Raw genomic sequence first — 20,298 nt, 5'->3', positions numbered from 1 at the left:
ACAGTCTGAATTCATTAACATTGGTTGTTACAAATCTGCATGTTTAGACTTTGCCATAAAATGCAGGAGTCCAAACTCAGTGACCTGAATCTAATAGCCTTTCACGTGAAGTGGTTGCGTTCACCAGCTTCCCCTTGCATGGCTCTAGGGATAAAGCTCGATGTCCTCTCCTTTCCCTGGCTGGAGAGAGGTGGAGGCGATGTGGGCCTCAGGCCTGCTGTGGTCTGAAGGTGTCCCTCACAGTAAGTGGTGGAGACTTAGCCCCCAGACTCAGGTGCTGTATGGTTTCTGGAGTTGGGCGCTTTAGGGGGTAAATAGGACTGGGTGAAGCTGTGGCCCTCGGTGGCTTTAGGTCTTGCCCACTCTCTCATTGTGTGACTGCCCTCCATGCCAATGTGACAAAGCAAGATGGCCCCACCTTGATATTGGCCATCCCGGCGTCCACAATGTTAAGAAATGATGGTCTCTTCTTTATCATGACCTGATCTGTAGTATTATCGTAAACAGCGGAAAATGAAATGGGTCCTCTGCTGGCAACGTTTGGGCACTTGCAAAGGTCTTGGCGCATCAGCAGGAGGAGAGTGGAAAGGTGTTCCCAGAGAAGGACACATTATTAGACAGGTGGGTGTCAGTCAAGTGGCCACAGCTGCGCGTGGGAGCAGGCGACTCGGGCAGAGCAGCGTGGCACCAGCACAGCACTCGGCTGGACTTCAACAGTGCATCCTTCCAAAAGTCAGCGAGACCTGGGATTCAGCACAGGACGTTTGGGAAAGCCTTCGCTGCTTGGTGCAAAACTGTCACCACAGGCTGGTGGGAAGGGGCTACGTCCCACCTCACGTTCCAGAAGGAACACATAACCCTCAGGCCACACCAAGAACCCACAGGCAAGGTAGAGGAGAGCTCTCCTCTGTCCACATCTACTAAGCTCTCACGCTAACACCGACCACAGGGCTGCCCTGGAGAAACGCACCCTTGCTTCCTCCTCACTGCGGAGGCTGTGCAGAGCCAAGCGGCCGCCATCGATGCGACTCTCATTCTTCCCCAGTCCTGCCAGTGGGTCAGGTCCTCACTAAGCCCTCCTCTTTGCTTCGTTGAACGTCATTAACACCACGCTCCAGGCCAGCGGAGGGGTGAAGTACAGAAGGGTTTTGTTTTCCCAGGTCGGTGCCATCAGAGGCAGCCAGGGTCCGTGGCAAGCTTTCCATGGACATGCTGTCAGGACTCCACTGCCCATTGTCAAGGCCTGGGCGTACGACTGTCACTGTTCCCGTGCAGATGCAGGAAAAGGAGCCAAAGCCACGGGGCTGCTGATGGAGCGACTGTCCTGAGCGATCCACGCCGAAGAGCCAAGTGTGCCTCGGTTGCTCTGTCTCAACACGAACACAGGAGGCTTTCCCTTCTGGCCTTAGGACACCTCCTGCTGTAATTAGGGAATGGCAGCGAGTGGAAAGTGACAAGCCAGAGCGGCGTACACTCATCTGATGAGGGTTTTGTACACACCTGCATGCGCGCACACGTATGTGTACACACACACACACACACACACACACACACACACACACACACACACAGCAGCACCAGCTGCTAGGCCTCCGGTGGCCAGGTGAGGCAGGCGGCCACTGAGCCGGGGCCCTGAAGGAATTTGCATCACAGTCACCTGAGCATTGGTGCCAAGGGATCTGGTGCTTCAGGACTTGGGGAACCAGTTGGATATTCATGTTGTCCTTATGGTCACAGCTTGATGTACCAGGGCAGCTGACCGCCCCTCACCTACGTGGCTGGCACAGGCAGGGCACCCCCAGATGATGAGCAAATGCAGCCAGGCCCTGCACTACGCAGGGCTCAGACTCCCAACTCGACCTGCATGTAGGAGCGCCAGGCACATGCCTTTGCTTTCCTGCAGTGGAAAGCTCCAGAACACGGCTTTGTTATTTCGGAACATGTACACTCCCCTGGACAGGTAGTACAGCGTGCTGGTTTGCCTTCTGTCTGTGGAAAACACTCCCGGCTACCACAGAGCAAGGCAGCTCTCCTGACAGATGCCAGGAGGGGCTCCTGCCTGCACCCAGCCCACGCCACCCCCACCCCCGGCAGCACAGCAACCCAGATTTATTCATTCAAAAAATACTCAGGGGCATTTGCACTGCGAAGGCCCCACAACAGAAAATTATGGAGATAATAAGTGCAGTGGACACAGCTCTGCCTTGGAGGGCTTGCAGAAATCACTCTAGAAGGTTCTGTGTTAACAGAACTCTGCCCACTAATCCACTCCATTTCCCATCCTTTCACTTAATCTCACCAGTCGGAGAAGTCACAGAGCTCAGGAAGAAACCCAAACAGACTAGAGTCCAGCTATGGGCTCTCACGGGACATGGGGCCACCCTCCTGCACTCAGGGCACATGAGTAAAAACCCAAGCAAGTGACGTGGGTGGGGGTGCCCAAGCAGAGTGAGCATGATGCTCAGAGAGGCTAATCCCAGGGCTCCTGACATGGCCAGAGACACGCAGAGGAAGCCAAGTGCCCAACAGCACTGGAGTCAAGGTCCTAGAGGACAGAGAACCCCTCTCTTCCCTGTTCCCAACTAATCCTGTATTTTGGAATGCCCACATGGTAGAAATAAAACTGTCTTCAGTCAGCACACAGGGCAGGACACAATCACCTTGAGTGAGCCCTTGGTCCAAGCCTCCCCTGGGAAAGGATCAAGCCTGCCCCGGGTTCTGGGACCCTTCCTAAGGCTAAGTCCCACAGACCCGCCTCCCCAGGCCCCAGATGAAAAAGTCACTGCGCTGCCAGCTCTGGTTCAATTTTTCAAGGAGTTGCAGGTTCCGCCCTACCCAGGACAATAGGTTTCCAACGAGTTAAAGGTCGTATGGCTGAACTGCAAGAGGGAAGGCGACCACAGAGTAGGTGTTGCGTTACCAGGCGACAGGACCAGATGCCTCACTACCCAGTCTTGTTTTCTGCAAAACACGTCAAAGACAGCAGAACTGTTCTGAGAAGTCCAGGCCCTCTCCAAGCAGATCCAGCTGGGAAGCTCACAGGGACACCTGATCTGCCAGCCCGAGAATGGACCAAGGGAGGGTCCTGTGCGGGAGCCATCTTACCGAGTCCACGGATGGAGAGAGGAAATCCGGCGCTGTCATTAGATGTTCTGAACCGCTGTTTGTTCACAGGTTATGTTTTTTATCCTTGCACATTAACATTTTCCCCCTAATGTTCTATCTTTTTGCCATATATAATTAATTTTAACAGCCTCTGCAACTTACCCCACAGGTTGTTTCTGTTTCTTTTAAATAGTGTACTGCTGAGAAACTGATTTGTTGGCTCTGTGTGCCTAAAGAAACCACATTATGAAATATGTATAAATGTCACTGTTCGGCCTGTTTCTCAGGATAAATACAGAAAAATGTCCCACTTTACTCCTTACACGGGAGTCCACTTGGGGAAGAGGTTTTCATGGATTACCCATGTTCCCACACACACAAACCAGTGAATTACGCAGCATTTTCTTTTAAAACCTGCTATTTATCCTTAACTGGTACAAGTCTGGGGGAATTATCTTAATTGCTACATGGAAAGAATGAATTGCAAAAGCATTCAGTTAACCAAGACTTTATTTGTAACAGCTTGGGGCAAGGTGGGAGTTGCCGAAGTTTGCCAAAAATAAATGAAATCAATCAATAAATAAAGCAAACCTGTTCTGTCAGCATTAGGAGGATGCCAGAGGAGAAAGTCTAGGCAACGGCACCCTTGTTTCTGCACCAGATAAAAACACCAGGCCGGGGACCCACCTTCCCCGAGGGCTCTTTCCTAGAGTGTTACTTTAGAAAACACATTCGGTTTTTTGCTCTTCAAGCAACCATGAAAATTGGGACCAGAAATGTCATTGTGACGAATTCTGAAAGTACCTGGGTACTTTCCTACCATGTGGGCGGGTTGAGGGCAAATCCTCTTTCTAGCACTGTCAGAATCACCTTGAGCTTATGCAACTCAGGAGTTGCTGCAAGTTCAAAGTTAGGCCCTTTACTCTCGAACCCGGGCAAATCCCTGGAACTTCAGTGAGGTGACGCACCCCCACACACAAAGAGCCAAATTCAACTGCCTAAAAACAAGACCACGCTTGAAGCAGAAAATGCTGCCGGTCCCCCACACTGTGAGCAATCATGGAGTCGGGAACACGTAACTTCTCCACAGAAACACCTGCAGAAAGAAAGACCCTGCCCTCTGCCATTAGTCACGCCCAGGAACTTGAGTCCAGAGCCAACATTTTTAACAAGAAAGCTAATTTCCCTGCCTCCTCACACATCAACTTGTGCACCCCAAACCTCCCGAAACTTCAATTTCACCATAAACACAAAATCCTCCTTCCGCACATTAGGGCCCTCCCTGCTGCACCCTCTTCCCCCACTCTTTCTCCCTCCAGCAAGCGCATTCCGAGCCTCAGGTAAAGGCCAGTGCTCGGTCCCCGACATTTGCCTCTGGTTGTCCCACAGCACCGGCTGTGGTTCCTGGGTGCAGCGGAAGACCAGCGCCGGGGCAGGAGCTCACGCGGCCTGGGCCTGCTCAGTGGTCACGGCTGGCTTCAGAGGGCAGAGGAGGAGCCCCTCCCACAGCAACACCATGAGGGCAGAAGAGTCCACAGTCACCTCCGCTGTGCCTGGACCATACGTAAGCTTGGGGGCAGGGACTGATGCCACACACGCTCTCGAAAGTAACCTCCAAGCAGTCCAGACGCCAGGAGGCTAGTCACGGACTAACAGGGTCCTTGATATTGACACAGCGAGTCATATCACTGCAGTGTTTCTGAAGGCTCTCACCGTGCAGGGAGCAGGAGAAACCTGGGTTTGGGAGTACGCCACCAGCACCTGAACCCCAGGTCTATAGGAAGGTCCCAGGTACTGACAGGAAGATCGGAGCATCTAGTTCCTCATGTAGGAAATGGGGATCTTAGCCCAGGTGACAAGGTCCTTGGGGCCGGCCGGTCACATCTACACTTTTCAGCATAGCATCCAAATTGGGTGCTTGACAGTGACATACTCAGTGGTTCCCCAATGGACCAGAGGGCTTGCCCACCCTTCCTGAAGCACAGCTTGGAGCCACCTGTCACAAAGAGGGCCCCAGTGGGACACCCACCCTGGCAGGAAGCCCCAGAAAGCACAGGCAGCCTTCGCCACAAGGGTGACAGAGTGGAAATTGAGACCTTCAGTTTCATTCTGCTCCTCCTGACTTTGATTGGAACCAGAAGCTGGGGTGGGTGTCCTCTACCAACAGCCCAGCAGGAGTGGCCAGGGCTGACCCACTAGACTTGGATTAGAGAGGGGTCAGACTGGATGGTGGCTCCAGTGCTACTCAGGAAGCCATGCTAGGACTCTTGAGAGTCTCAAGCGCATGGCAGGCTGGGGACAGACCACCCGTGTGCTCTTGGAGACCAAGAATGGCAACTGCATGCTGAGAATTGAAGCACAAGCCACATCCTGCAGGCCCAGGAGTAAAAGCCATCCCAACAAGACCTGTTTCAGCAGGGCGTCCCCTCCTCGCAGAGGGCGGACTAGGGTGACCAGGGCTCTGCAGCATGGCTGTGGGCCCCGTCTCAGCTTTCCGGCTGCTTCTCATCGACAGTCCCCCAGAGATGAAAGGCCCCAAGGCCCCTCCTCTGATCTGTGGTTTCCAACAATGGCAGTTGTGCCTCCGGGCTAAACACTGGGGCAGGACACCCAGATGGACACACTGGCTGGCTGACACTGAGCACCCAGAAGGCCCTGGGAGGCTGCAACATTGCGGGACCACAGTGCCCATGGCCAGACACCACACGGCCTTACAGTCCGTGACAGCAGGCTCTGAGGCTTAGGTACTGTTTCTCAAATAAGTGTTGTACTTTTCCTCCCATTTTTATTAGAAGAAAGATGTCTGTTCTGCCAGAAATGGGTCAGAGATCCCAACAAGGGTGAGGACCTTACCTGGCACCCAGAGCTGCCACTTCAGATGGTCAGCACAACCTGGGTCCCCAGCAAGGCAGGGCAAGGCACCTCCCAGCACCCCGCACACTGAGTGGCCAGCACCGTCCCCTCAGATTGCCACCTCCAGAGGCCTTGTTGGGCAGGCCAAGCTTCCACATCATTATTGCAATCTGTCAAAACATTCAGTGTGCACAGGCAGCCCGACGTGCCATCATGCTGTGTGCAAATCCACGGCCACCATTAGTCCACCATCACTTTGCATAAAAGCAAAGCGCTTTGACCCGCCTTCCACTCATTTATAGACATTCGGCCAAAGGGGCTTCTTCCCTGACACTTCAGTTAAAATCACCAGATAACTAGGTGGCACACAAAGCACCACGTGATACAGCACGGTAGGAGAGGACCCACACACAGGGTAAGCGGCGAGAACATCAGCTCCAGATCCAGGTCGGCAAGTGGCCACGCAGAACGGGTTTTCACCATAGCAACTGTCAGCAGACAGAACAGACAGTAAAAGCAGGACAAAATGCAAGAGGTCTAGATTTAGCATGTCGCCCTTCACTATGAATCACAACATGAGCCTTCCTTGGGAAGGGAAAGCTGACATGTTTAGTGTAAAGTTTTCACAAAAGGCCATAAACCAAAACATGAATTCGGGTACAACAGGAATGGAATGCTATTGAATTAGAACACGCTCAAAAATACCATGGATGACAAAAATGACATAAAAGATGGTTCTACTGCCTCGCATGTTTGCCATTCTAAGGCCATGACTTTGACGGACTTGTGGGTTTCTCATCTGCCTGCTTCTGTCTCCACCAGGGATCTCGACAGGGTCGAACCGCCCTGTGGGCCAGCCTTTGGAAGCAATTCAGCAGCCAAGGTGTTGCTACACATTGACTGCAGGTGAGGTGGAGGGGTGGCTGCCTGCACAGAGTACACGCCGCTTCCAGAGACCTGCAAGAGCTTCATCCTGAGAGCGTTCCAAGAAGGGTTCCTTCCACATGACCAGAAGAGGTCACGCTGCCTGCTGAAGGCCACATTGTGCTGGCGCATCATCTGCAGGCATAGTCTGGGGCCCTGGCCTTGCCCTCTGCACTGACCACTTGGAGAAGTGAGGAAGGCGGCGGGCAAGACCTTTCCCAGTCAGGACCCACCCGTCTGAGAGTCAGCCAGGCCCCACCGCGGCTCGATCCAGTGTAAGGGTCTCCAAGTCACTAACGGCCCCCCTCAACTCGGGAGGTCAGACCTGAGGCAGCGGGGTGAGCCTGACCCTCCTCCTAGCCAAAGTCAGCGTTCTCCTGTTGGACATCAAGAAAACCGGCTGAGACCTTTCCTGCTTTTGAATGACATTGTTCATTCAAGGATAGAACGTCTTTTTAAAAGGCAGGAGAAAAACCAATCCCATCAGAAGCATCGCCACTCGGAGATTTGGGGTAAGACCCCTACCTTGTGTGAATGGCTGAAGGCGTGTTGAAACTAAACTCTGAACCCCAAACCTTGCAGACTGAGCTGTTATCAATCGATTCTCTTTCCACCACACACCAAATGACTGTAGGCAGAACTGAATGCCGTCTCCTGCCTACACCCAAATTCCCAATCAACTCCCCCAGAAAAAACCATTCCACACCAAGACATCCCAGAGGTTGGCAGCTCTGAAAATCTAAACAGTCAAGAGCCACCCTCACCAGCAAGCTGCTTCCTTTCTAAAAACATCCCTTTGCTATCTTACAAGGGGCCGGGGTGGCACAAGACCATCTCCCTGATTCATTTTTATTCTTTTTAATTAATACATTGAGAAGTCCTAACACTATTTCCATCCCGACTTGAGTTTCCTTGTAGTGTGATTTCCGTTGACTTATCTTTATAGCAGCAGCAGGAATCACTTTACAAGGAACTGTACTGCTTCAGAGTTAATTACATGTATTTTGCTTTTGATAAATGAAAATACCAGATGCAATTAATTGAAAGACAATCAATATGATCCTGCTATTAGACATCCCAGAGAAACATCCACAGGCTGCCGGCGATCCATAGTCATCAACTAATTGAAAACACGTTCCAGAGGGGGTTTTAGAAAACTGAACTTTTACCTGGAGATGCTTTACAATAACTCACCAATATAAATCTGTCTGCAAATTCTACAGTTCACACGATGGGCTGTCCGTCTTCCTAAGGGGATGCAGCTTCATTGGTTCAAAACCATTTAAGGTGGTGAGACCCTGAAAGCAAAATGAATCAAATCAGTGAGGCTGAAGCAGGGTGTTGTTTACATCTTAGCCAGCCTTTAATTGCATCTTCCAATGCCCGACTCTACGCTAGCCGAGGTTATTAAATGGTTTCATTAAAAATACTATTTGTCTTGCTGAAGTCACACACCAGATCAAATCAACCCGTAGAGCACCAGAACAAATGAACCCTTTCCATCTACTCTGACACAAAGCCAAGGGTGGAAAACCAGAAGGCCAGGTTGTGTTGTCACCGTGAAAATGTCATTTAAGCTTTCTTTACATCTCCGAGTGGCAAGCAAAGGGACCCAACAATCGATACCGTTGAGCAGAAGTATTACCAACTGTTTTGAGAATTATGAAGCACGATCTGTAGCCCACGGTTTCTAAGTGCTATTAGCATAAATGCTGACAACCGTTAATCTACTGTAGGTCTGATGAACGGTTGCAGTCGTCCATTAATAGAAGGTCATCTTAACTTACTACTGAAATTGATTACTCAGTTAAGAATTCAATCCTAATGTTCAATAAAATTGCACTTTCTTAGCGAATGCAGTATGAAGTGAGGTGACGCATTGAACATTTATTTCACTGTACAGGGGTAGAGAGGAATAGATGGCACCAGGGGTGTCATCCGAGCCACTTCCTACATACAGAGCTGCAGAAGGCGAGGGCAGCCAAGTCCCTCTGATGGCTGACAGAAAAGGCAACCATCTGGGCAGTGGCGGAGGCCCGGGGCCCGGGGCCTGCTCCACGGCTTTGTGAGGCAGAAAGAACTTTCTCAGCTTGGGAGTTCTCTACAGCAGGGGAGCCCGCACAGCAAGGTGACCCTCCTCCAGCCTCAGGAGGCAGGTCAGAGGTACACTGTGCAGGCAGAACCACTGTCACCAGTCCTTGTCATGCCCCACCCTACCCCGCCTTCCTTACAACCAGGACACACAAAAAGGCATGCGTCACGGTGACCAGCTCCTGGCTACACTCCACCTCTCCAACCACTCAAATCTCAGGAAGCTGTGGATTCCTAATCGCTCTCATTTAGAACACGAGGGCTGAGCCCTAGGACCCAATCCTGTTAAAGACATCATACAGTGAGTCAGAGAGAAGGCCTCCAGACCTCCGGACCTCCCGACCTCCACCCGCTTCCAAAGAAAACCTCGATCCTGTGTTCAACTCACTACTTCACTTAAGGAGCAGAGAGAGCTCTGGAGCCCGCCAGCCAGCTCCCACTTCACAAGGAGATCCAACGGCAGGCAGGACTGCAGAAACATCTCTTGGATGCCCCTGGTATAAAATGGAGTCTCTCTGCATAAATCACACAAGTCTTCCCACACACTTTATCCCATCTCTGTAATGGCAAAGCCACATGAATAGTGGCTACATTCTACCTCTTAAAATCTGTCCAATTTTTTTATTGTTGGGCTGTGATTTTTACATTGGCTGTTTCCTCCAACTATTTCCACTCCGATACGGGTTCAATGCTGAATTTTTAGGCATGGAGGCTCAGGTGTACTTGGGCAGGGTGGTCTCTATACTCAAGATCATCACACACCCCAGATGAAGAAAGATCTCATTGTTCTAGGCACTTTACACCATATTACAAACCCCAACTCTACAATTTAAAGAAACTAGACATCCCAGTCTTTTAACATGCACAGAAGAGAGGGACTGCTACAGATCTTCAGTAGGTCCCCAAACCTTTAGTGACAGTCATCCAGAGTCAAGGAGCCACCTCCTTTTTTAAAAAAAAGTGATACTGGAGATTAAACCCAGGGTCTTGTGCATGCTAGGCAAGCACTCTATCCTGAATCTGAGCTACATCCCTTTATTTTTATTTATTTATTTATTTTTTTGAGACATGGTCTTGCTAAGTTGCCTGGGCTGGTTTTGAACTTGCTATCCTCCCTGCTCAGCCTCCACTGGGATTACAGGTGTGCACTACCATGCCCAACAGGAACCATCCCTCAGGTGTGGGAGTTTGTCTGGTCAACTTGTCTCCACCCTTCCAAGCCCATCTCCAAGGCCGGTACCTTCTGTTACAGCTTCCCTCCCAGGCTACTGTCTACCCTGTCCATCTCCAAGTCTCTAAATGTTAAATACTTTGATTTCATTTTATTCATTTCTGGAACATAAGAAATCAATGATTTGGTTAATTGTGTAACAGAATTTACATTCCCTGAGAAGCACTACTTGTCCTAATTGGCCAGGGGCTTCCTTTTTCTATTTCCAATGTTTTGCACAGAAGACACAAAAATGTTTACCGATATACAAACATAAGAAATCAGTTTTCAAAAATGTAAGGAAATGACGTGTTAACCCCAGGATGTTGCCCCTTTTGGAAAGAAGGAAAAGAAATTAGGGGGACGAGGACAAGATTTAGTCAATGTGTAACATCATATCTTGATTTTAAACAAAGGTCTGAGGACAAACGCAATGACCTGCCAACACCTACCCAACCTCAGTAGCGGGTCCCGGCTCTGACTCGAGATCGCCACGGTGAAAATAACAAACAGGAAGCACAGCTCTGTCTGGAGGAGGCCTCACAGAGGAGGTGACATTCCACGGGACGTCAGACAGGGGCATTCGCAGGAGCCCGTGGACTGCCAAGCAACAGTGACAGCTCATTTAGTGGGTTAGGGACATTAAAAGACTTGGAAGACTGTCAGGACCTTTAAAGCAAGGGCCCACTGTTACTTGAAGGTCGAGAGAAGTTCTTAAAAAGATTGCAGCTATAGGAAAGCTAAAAATTCAAGAATACTGGTTTCGGCAGATACTTGCTGACAGTGCAGCGTGGAGGTGTGCCCCGGGGACCTGCCAGGGGGAATTTTCTTGGCAGGATTTCTCTAAGAACTTCCAGGAGGGTACAGCCAGCTGTAGAAATGACTTCGCTGATTAAGATCACCACTGTTTCGACGCAGCGGCGTCCAGGCTAACTCGGCTGCTTCTGGCAGACAGGGTCCTGTCTTTGGCTTGTGTCATGAGCCTGGGGGATCTACTAAACATCCCCGGCCCCAGGTGCTCCTCCCACAGGGATCACAGAAGGGCTGGCAGGCACATGCGTCCTGGGAGAGAAAGTGGGGACAAAGTGGACAACCCAGCTGGGAGCAGCTGGTCTACTTGGGTTTCTAATTTTTCTTTTACGAAGTCAGGTATAAGAAAGCTGCATTCTAAGTGTAGAAGAAATACACTTTTCTGGAACTCAATGAAATTAGCACCTTGGGAAATCTGCAAGCGCCTGTGATGAGCCTCAGACGACCTTGAAAAGGCCCGCGAGGCTCTGCCTGCTTCTTCCAGGAGGGCCCGTCCTGTCCGCACGTTGGAATGGCTTCCGGGCTCTGGATGGCACCTTTCACCACCCAGCCGTAGACCATGGCGAGGACACGCAGGCGGCTCAGCCCGGGCTCCCGGGCGCTCCACCCTGCCGGGGGCACCGTTTCCAGAGTGCCCACCTACCTGCACCCATCTGGCACAGGCATTCTGGCACTACTTCTCCCAACCAAGGCTTGGGTATGCTGGCTCTTCTCAGCCCGGGGGACTTTCCTGAAACTACTTGGATTCCTTGTCTAGACTGCCTCACTTCCGAGTTGTCGAGGCTTTCTGATACCCGTCTACTGTCCCATGAGGACAATGGGTCAGCCTCACCCACTCCTTTGGGGCAGTGGTCTTGACCTCCTCTCAAGGCTAAGTTGCACTGGCCAGTGAGCTGGGGCAGTTATCAGGAGAAGGGTCTTTAAGAGATGAATGTGGACACCAGGAGGTGGCCATGAGACAGGCTCATGGCTTCTACAAGTCTCGCCTCCCAGACCCTCACAGATCCAAAGCCGCAGACCCCTTTACTACTAAAACCAGACGGGAGTCCACAAAGGCATCGCTGGAGCAGCCACGAAGTCGCCACAGGAGCCGAGGAAGAACACTGCAGGGTGGCGTTCTGGTTTGGTTGGCACACAGGGAGAACCAAGAAACTGCCCCCACCCAGTGCAGAGCACACTGTCGGCAGCACAGCACAGGAGCCAGAACACCGTCACTCACGGCAGACTGCTCCTCCCGGAACTCGACTCCACCAAGTACTGCCTCATGGTAAATAAGCCATACTGGCCACTCTGAAACGACTATCCTCGGGTTGCGGGAGGGGGCGGTGTCCTGAAAGCTAATTCTCTCCACGTCTCTCTATGGCCACCTTGGCCAGGACACACTCCATGTCAAGTTGACACTTATGTCCCAAGTTCCACTGTTTCGAGAAGGAAAATGTCCTCCAGGCAGGAACTTTACATACATGGCCTTTTGAGAAGTGCTTATGGAAATTAAGTGATATTAAATGTATTCAGCTGGTTTTAGGTTTTAAGAACATGAAACGGCCCAACGGCCATATTTTAAAAGAATTCTTGTCTTGAACGCAAGGACGGCCATGGAACACTGGAAGGCACAACTTGGGACTCTGCCATGCTCTTAAGGAAATAAAATAGGATAGCGCCCGGGTGTTGTCTCAGATGTAGCCAATTAACCCTGCTCTGCTGGGCCTCTCAGCAGTGAGCCTGTGGACGATACAGAGCCCACGGCCTTAGGCAGGCCAAGGCCAGGTGAGGGGAGAAGCTGCCTGGGGGCCTTGGCGGGGCCTCGACCTGCTGGAGTGCCCCATCCCGAAGCTCCAGGAGGGAGAAACAAACGAGGGCGTGGGAATGGCAGATGGGAGGGCTTGGCAGCAACTGGAGAGAAGAACACGGAGCGCAAATTGATAAATGGGTGCTGCCGATCAGGGCTGGTGCTGGCCAAGTTTCGAAAGGCAAAAAAAGGATGGATCCATGAGCAGCAGCCCACACAATGACGTCATTTCGTGAACTCGAGCTGTGTTCCCACACCCCAAACTGCCCAGCTGGCGGGAAAGCAAAAGCAGCTGCTGTGCGCAACGGGCCCGAGGCTCCAGAGGCCTGGCCAGGACCCAGGTCTGTGCGTATGTGGGGGCGCCACAGGCCTACTCCCAGCCACACGGTCACCTCAACAGAAAAGACCAGAGCAGTAAGGAATGCCTGCCAGTGGGCCAGGTCTCTCAAACTGGCCCAGCTCTAAGGAAGTCTCCACTAAACTCACCAGGCTGGGGGTCAACCCATATCCCAGAGGCCCACCGGGCATCATCTCTGGTCTTTCACATCTCCACACAGTAACTGAACTGGACGGCCACCAGCTGAGGTGCACACCTGTGACACAGCTGAGAATGACTTCAGAAGAAATGGATGTCAGAGATGAGCCCAGTAGTCAATGACTACTCACCAGCTGGGCATCTGACAGGAGGCTGCGGCCTCGGTTTTCTCCCTTGCAGTTGGAAGGGACAGCAGAGGTGTTTCTGAGTTCCTCCCCACCAAGCACCAATGACACCCAGTCTGCCAGGGGACAAGGAGCCACAGAAGGGGCTAGACAGTCAGCAGAGGGGTCTTCAACACACAAAGATGTTGCATGTCCCAAGATGGGACAATCCAACAGCAGGACACTCCCTGATCTGCAGAGTCCACAAGGCAGACCCCTCATGCTGGTGGAAGAAGCACTGGGCATCTATCTAGCAGTGGGCAACACTTCTGAAAAGTTTAACCCCTGCTCCACTGCCTCCTGGAAGAGCAGGGGAGGGAACAATTCTCCCCTGATAAATAAGAGCTACTCAGAATACCATGTTATACCTGTGTCTATATTGTCATCTTGAAATAATGCAAGCGATTGTTAAGTATTCCAAAAAATTCAAATACATGGGAAAAGTAACTACAGGTCAAATAGAAAATGATTTACAAAGCACATTCAAATCTTAAATTTAGAAATATTCTTCAGAGAATTTCACTTTTTAATATATACATATATGCATAAGAGGCAGAAAATATATCCAAAATGATGTTTCTCTGTGCTGAGATTGAAGAGGATTTTTAAAACCTATAACATAAAAATCATTTTGGTTTTCTACATACGCTCCTATATTTCTCCACGTTCTGCGAAGAGCAGGATTTCCTACAATCTAGAAGATGCTGTGGGCTCCGAGGCCAGGAAGTAGGACTGGGGCTGAGAACGCTGCTGGCAAGACGCTGCCAGGTTGCCCCTGGGGCTCCATCAGGATGCAGGTGCCGCCGCTGCACTTCCACCAGGTGGGCTGAGTGTCCCTCCGCCCTCCTGCAAGTTCAGGTTCCAAGTTCACCCTACAAACTACACACTAGGCTGCCCTCAGGAACGTCAAGGCAGAAGGCAGAATCCCAATGGCCAAGCAACTGGAGAAAGAGTTGGGCGGGGAAGGGGGGACAGGCACTCCGAGAACCCCTGGGCCAGTGGGTGGCTACAGGGCTCACGGGGGCTTCACAGGCAGAGTTCCCAGCAGGGTGTAGCCAAGCTCTCCCCAGGGACTGAACTGCAGCAGAATGAGCAGCAAGAAGCAGTAGGAAGAGCAGGATGGCTTGGGAGTCAAGTAGCCAACTCCCAAATCCCCCAACCGGTGGGATCGACAGGCCGCATGAGACACACTGACTAGGAACACCGAGGTGGGTAAAATGAATGCAGCCAGGTACTGGGCTCTGGTCACCCAGTGACCTTACCACAGTCCTTCACGTGGTGCCAAAGGCCAGGCTGCCTGTCCTGTTCACTGCTTCAGGTGTCCACCTCCCTGACAGCAGACAGAACTCAGTTTTTACCCTGGAGAACTCAGAGACCAAGCAGCAGTCAAGAACACAGGGGTGCCAGGTGCAGGTGGAGCACACCTGGAATCCCAGGGACGGAGGCAAGAGGACAAAATTCAAGGGTAGACTCAGCAACTTGGCGAGAACCTGTTTCAAAATAAAAAATAAAAGAGGGCTGCTGGAGATACAGTTCAACGGGAAAGCACCCCTGGGTTCAATCCCCAGTACACCTTAAAAAAAAAAAAAAAAAAAATTGGAGTTAGGCTGCGAGTAGTCCCAACATTATCAGGCCGAGCTCAGCCTCTTCTTCCTTCAGAGGGAGTCCAGGACACAGTCGTGCCGTGGTCCTCACCCCTGGGTTGGAGGAGCGGGAACTGACGCCCTATTGCTACGCAGGGCTCAGCACGGAGCCAGCACACCAGAAGCCCCGACACATCAGCCGTCTCTTTTAACAAACGCTTTCCTAACATAGCTACTACGTGGACTGAAGGATCCAGAGTCCTGGAACGAAAAGGCCAAAGGAAATTGGGTCCCGTCTTATTTAATGAAGGACCCAAACCTTGAGGTTTGGGGAAGGCTTGAATTGAAAATGAAGACCATCGCTGCCCTCAAAGGCAGCAGCTGCTCTACCTGTGACAGGCAGACTGTTTCCCTAGAGACTGTCCTTTCCATCTCCAAGGCCAGGGATGCCAGAGAGACTAGCCCTCCAAGAAACTCCGGAAATCCGAACTTCCATGGAGGCCCCAAAGACCTAAGTGAATATATTTCCTCTGGAAGCAACAAAATGAATCAGTGCCAGTGGAGTGCATGAGGCCCAGAAAGGACAGCAGGCCCAGGTCACCAGCCAGGCAGCAAGGGCAGTCTGCCCTGACTCGGTGACTCGGTCCTGGCCACTCCCCACCAGTACGCCGTCAGCAACACTTCAGAGGACCAGCTGCCCGATAACCCACGCTGGGAAGCCCCTCCCCAGGCTGCAAGCCCCCATGTGATGGTCCCAGACACAGACGCCCCTGCCTCTTACCCAGAGGGACCTGGGGCAGGGAGAGAAGCCAAATGTCCAACTGTCCCGTTGCCCACCTTGCCAAGCGAGCCCACTTCAGGCACCAAATGAGCTTTCCTGTTCCATCACCCACCAGCTCCCAAAAGGGCACAGTGCCCAGCAGCATCTCCATTCAGCCAAACAAACACAAAACATAAGAAATGAAAAACGACAAAACAAGTCGTTTGGAGACATGATTGTGGCCTGTGGTTGTCCCGTCAGCCACAGTAGATCCCGCCATGTCCTTCGACATTGCCTTTGATGATGAGCCCCTGGGCTGGCTCTCCTCTGAGCTGTTTGCAGACAAAGTTCCAAAGACAGCAGAAAGTTTTCGTGTTCAGTATCGGAGACAAAGCATTGGATTATAAGGGTTCCCGCTTTCACAGAATTATTCCAGGATTTGTGCGCAGGCTGGTGACTTCACATTCCATAATGACTGGTGGCAAGTCCTTCCACTGGGAGAAGTTTGACGAGAACCTCATCCTGAGGCGCTCAGGACTGGCATCTTGCCTACGGCAAGTGCTGGGCCAATCACAAACGGTTCCCGGTTTTTCATCTGCACTGCCAAGACTGGGTGGTTGGATGGCAAGCCTCTAGGAAGATGGAGGAGGAGATGGACTGGTGGAAGCCATGGTGCACTTTGGGTTCAGGAAGGTCAAGACCAGCAAGGAGATCACCATTACTGACTGGACAACGCTAATACATTTGACTTGTGTTTGTCGTAGCCACCAAACCATTCCTTCTGAAGCTCAGGGGAGCACCCCGCCACCCCATCTGCTTGCAATAGCCCATAATCTTTGTGAAGTTCTTTGGGTTCCATATTTTCCTTATTTCCCTCCCGAGTCTGGCTGGATTGCAGAGTCAAGTGCACAAGTATGAATAAAAATCAAAGAAGAGCGACACAAAACCCCGCCAAGCCTCTTCCATCAGAGGGACACGTCCACCATACACACACCGTCTACTGATTCGTGCACACGGTAACTTACCCTGGGAGCCCTGACCCAGCCTGCACGTAGGCAAGGACTCGGTTGCATTTCGAGTACAGACACCCTTTAGCTCGGATGTTCACCAAGGCGATAAATCAGAAATGCTGTCCTCACTCGATGAGCGAGCACACATACGAACTTTCAGCACAGCACAGCGCAACAGAGCTTTCTGAAGGCACGACAGACAGGCCGACACATTCACCGTGGAAGTAGATTCCGGGATCCGCTCTTACTCAAGCAGCTGCAGTCACACAGGGGAGAGGGCGTCTGCCCGAAGAGACACGGCGACACAGCCTCTGGCGGCTTAGCACACCAGGCCCGCACGTGTGTTCTCGGATCATGACCGCTAATGAGCAAAGTGGACCTGGTAATCGATACATCCACAACTGTGTTTCTCCACACATTTCAGCCAATGTGTGAAAGCACACAACAAAGGAACAAACATGGTCCCCAAACCAGATAGCCCACTGTGATGCAGCGCTGGGTGCATCACACCAGCCCACTGGGTGTCACCCAGTGGACGGACACCAAGCAAGCAAGGGCCCTGATCACTCAGGTCTGCATGATGGAGTTCCTGCTGCCAGCACTGCAGCGAGAGACTGGGTCACAAACCTTCAGGATGGGACGGTCCTCATCAGCACACAAAAAAATCAGGGCCATGTGCAACCTGAAGGAGTCTCCAGGGGAACACAGCTAGACAAAGCTGATCCGCACAGGCTGCGGGTTTTACGATTCCATTTGTGTAGCATTCTTCTATGATGAAAATCAAGAACTGGAAAACAGTTGCCAGGTTCAGCACCAGGAAGGGGAAAGACAATCCAACTCCAGAACTTTCTCTGAGCAAGCCAGTCGGTCTCATGTGTAACCAGGTGTGCCAGTCCAGAACTGTCCTATCCACCTGAAGCGGATGTGGCTGCAAAAGGCTAACCGGGGATCTTGGGCTGATGCATACAGGACCTTACACGTGACGAAACTGTACAGAACTAAACATACTCCCAAGTGCATACTCCTAACACCAGGGAAATAGTATGTGAGGGCAGGGACAGTGTCAATTTCCAGGCTGTTACAGTTACCACAGCTGCACACAATGTTTCCAGTGAGGCACGGAGGGATGGGCGGGAGGGTTCCGAGAACTGGTAGTACCGCCTCTCCTACCACGGCATGGGAATCCACGTTTTCTTCAAAACGCGAACTTTAAAGTAACAAGGAAGCTGGTCCTACTTTTTGGCTTATTTGGCTTGTGCTGACTAGTAAGTAGGGCAACTCCTTCCTTGAGTGTTCACCAGGAGCCAGCCCTGTTGATACTGCTCAGGTCCTGGGCTGGGACCGGTGTCTTCCAGCTCCGCAGCCCAGAAGAGTTCCCAGCTCCTGAACCCTGACCTTCTCCCGCTGAAGCTGGCCAAGACGCCTGCCTGCTACGTCAGTCCTTTCCTGGGAACGGGCACGAATGGCTGCCTTGCTCTCTCCCAGCTGCTACCAGCCACCCAGGGCTCCCCAGGCCACACCCGACAGATGGCGCCTTCCCTGGCAGAGCAGCCCTGGAGAGGAGAGAAAACCAGCCCCAGGGTGGCTCCCAGCTGGGCAGGTGGGCCACTCTGGAGAACTCCAGGGCCCCTGATCCAGCCTAGCTGAATCGAAACTACAGGCAGCAGGCTGGAACAGGCCAGGACCGTCCGTCCGGCTGACACACATAGTTGCATGCTGGGCTGGCCAGCTTCCAACACCCAGCTTGTTCAAAGAAAGTTCTGGAGCTGGAGCGTCCCAGCAGATCTCCAGGATCCAGAGAGTTGCCTGGCACAGCTACACCCTTGCCTCCCGCAGGAGCCCGGGGACCTGGCTGGTGCCCGCAGACTCTACACCAGCCTTTTTTACCAGGGGAAAGGTCTGCCATGGGGCCAGTGCCCAGTCTGTCCTCCCATATCCTCTGGGGCCTCCCTTTTAAGGAGAGCTGGCTCTCTCTGCCAGAGCTCCCAGTCACTCCCTGCTGATTCAAAGACTCCAAAAGAAGAAAATTACAGGAGTGCCTTCCCCATTTCTGTCTTTATTGTCTTTGGGTCACACTTTTTCCAGTCCACTTGACAGTTTATCCTACTTCCCAGCAACAGTAATGAAAACACCCCCATCCTCAAAATGCACACTGACATGCACATGGGTGGACAAAAACCTTTCCAACAGTACTATTTTCCAGACTCAATAAACCCTTAAATGGCCATTTACTCAAGGATCTCGAACCGCTTTCAAATCAACACTGCTCAGCTTCAAAGCTGTTGAAAAAAAAATAACCAGCGAATCTCCTCCACACGAGTAAAAATTACATTCTACATAAATTAAATATATAATTTGATTAAACATGTTTATGTCTTTGTGATGACATTTAAAATAGAAGTAATCATTTTCTTTTTTAAAAGAAAAACTCTTTCAAATATAATTCGAAGCTGTCAAACCAATCTTCTGCTACAGATCTTTTAAATGTCACATACCTTCAAAAGGGGATGGCAGTTTCCTTTTAAATATGCAATTCCAAACAGTGCGTTCTGAATCGAGAATGTATTAAAATACACCGCTGGCATTTATCCCGATTTAAGCATCGCCCTCTCCCCCTCCCTCCTGGTGGATCTGCTCAGAAGCGCGGCACTGTGGCATCTCTCCCCAGGACAGCTCGGGCTGTCAGTGCCGCCGCCACTGGCGGTAATCACAGGGCTGAACACCAAGTCACACTCCTAACACCTTAAGGGGGCAAAGGTATCCTGTGCTGATTCCACCACTTTCCCTCCCAGATGGCTCGCTGAACTCTGTGCACCCGTTTTGGCACAGCATCAACGGCCAATCGTAAGACAGTGTTAATCACACGCAAGGAAAACTCCGAACTCATTCTCATAAGTCAATGACCTACATATTCAATTGCTTATTCGCCATCTCAGTAGCAAACACTGTGCTATATTTAAACGCAGAGTACAGATCTATCTTTCTTCTAAAAGGCTTAGAGAGACAGATAAGCTTACACTCTAGCCCTCCCCTCCTCAGCACCAGGAAGGCAAATCTGTCAACATCCAATGTTTGGGGGACTCTGGAGAGAACACGTTCTCTCTCTCTGCTGTCTTCATAGGGAGGTATGAAGGGCCATTTTTTGTAAGTAGCCAACATGAGTGAATGCATCTCCTGAACCCAAGGCAGGGTGAATGCTGCCTCCCAGCATCTGGCAAAATAAGTGCTCAAGGAGAAAAAAAAAGCCAGACAACTTTGAGTCAGTTAAGCACAGGTAGCAAGCATGTCTCATGCCAAGAGCCCAAAAAGTCGAGATGGCGACCGAATGGGAGCACTTCCTAACTGCAGTCCCCTGGACTGAGGGCCAGCATCCGAGTCATCTCGGCGTCAGCAGAGACAACAGCAAAAGCTGTTCGTCACCCAGATCTGACGAAGCGCAGGTGAGTCGGCCCCACACGCAGTGA

The 20,298-nt window shown here is 51.5% G+C and overlaps 1 protein-coding gene across 10 annotated transcripts in view; it reads right to left on the bottom strand.

The window, feature by feature from the left end:
• Nucleotides 1–20,298, bottom strand: part of CTBP2 (C-terminal binding protein 2) — a 146,244-nt gene that overhangs the window by 90,136 nt on the left and 35,810 nt on the right. For 7 of the 10 annotated variants that reach the window (XM_079137782.1, XM_079137779.1, XM_079137772.1 and 4 more), the window contains one exon: nucleotides 8,077–8,180. The exons of 2 other annotated variants lie outside the window; for them this stretch is intronic. The gene's annotated coding sequence lies outside the window, so the exon portion shown is untranslated. Of the gene's footprint in view, nucleotides 1–8,051; nucleotides 8,181–20,298 lie in introns of all 10 variants that reach the window. One more of the 10 variants, XM_079137780.1, reaches the window with a different exon arrangement.

Source organism: Sciurus vulgaris (genome assembly GCF_902686455.1).
Source record: "Sciurus vulgaris genome assembly, chromosome: 4".
In the NCBI taxonomy this organism is placed as follows: Eukaryota; Metazoa; Chordata; class Mammalia; order Rodentia; family Sciuridae; genus Sciurus; species Sciurus vulgaris.
Note: the sequence above shows the minus strand (reverse complement) of the source record. Positions and strands in the feature narration are given on the sequence as shown.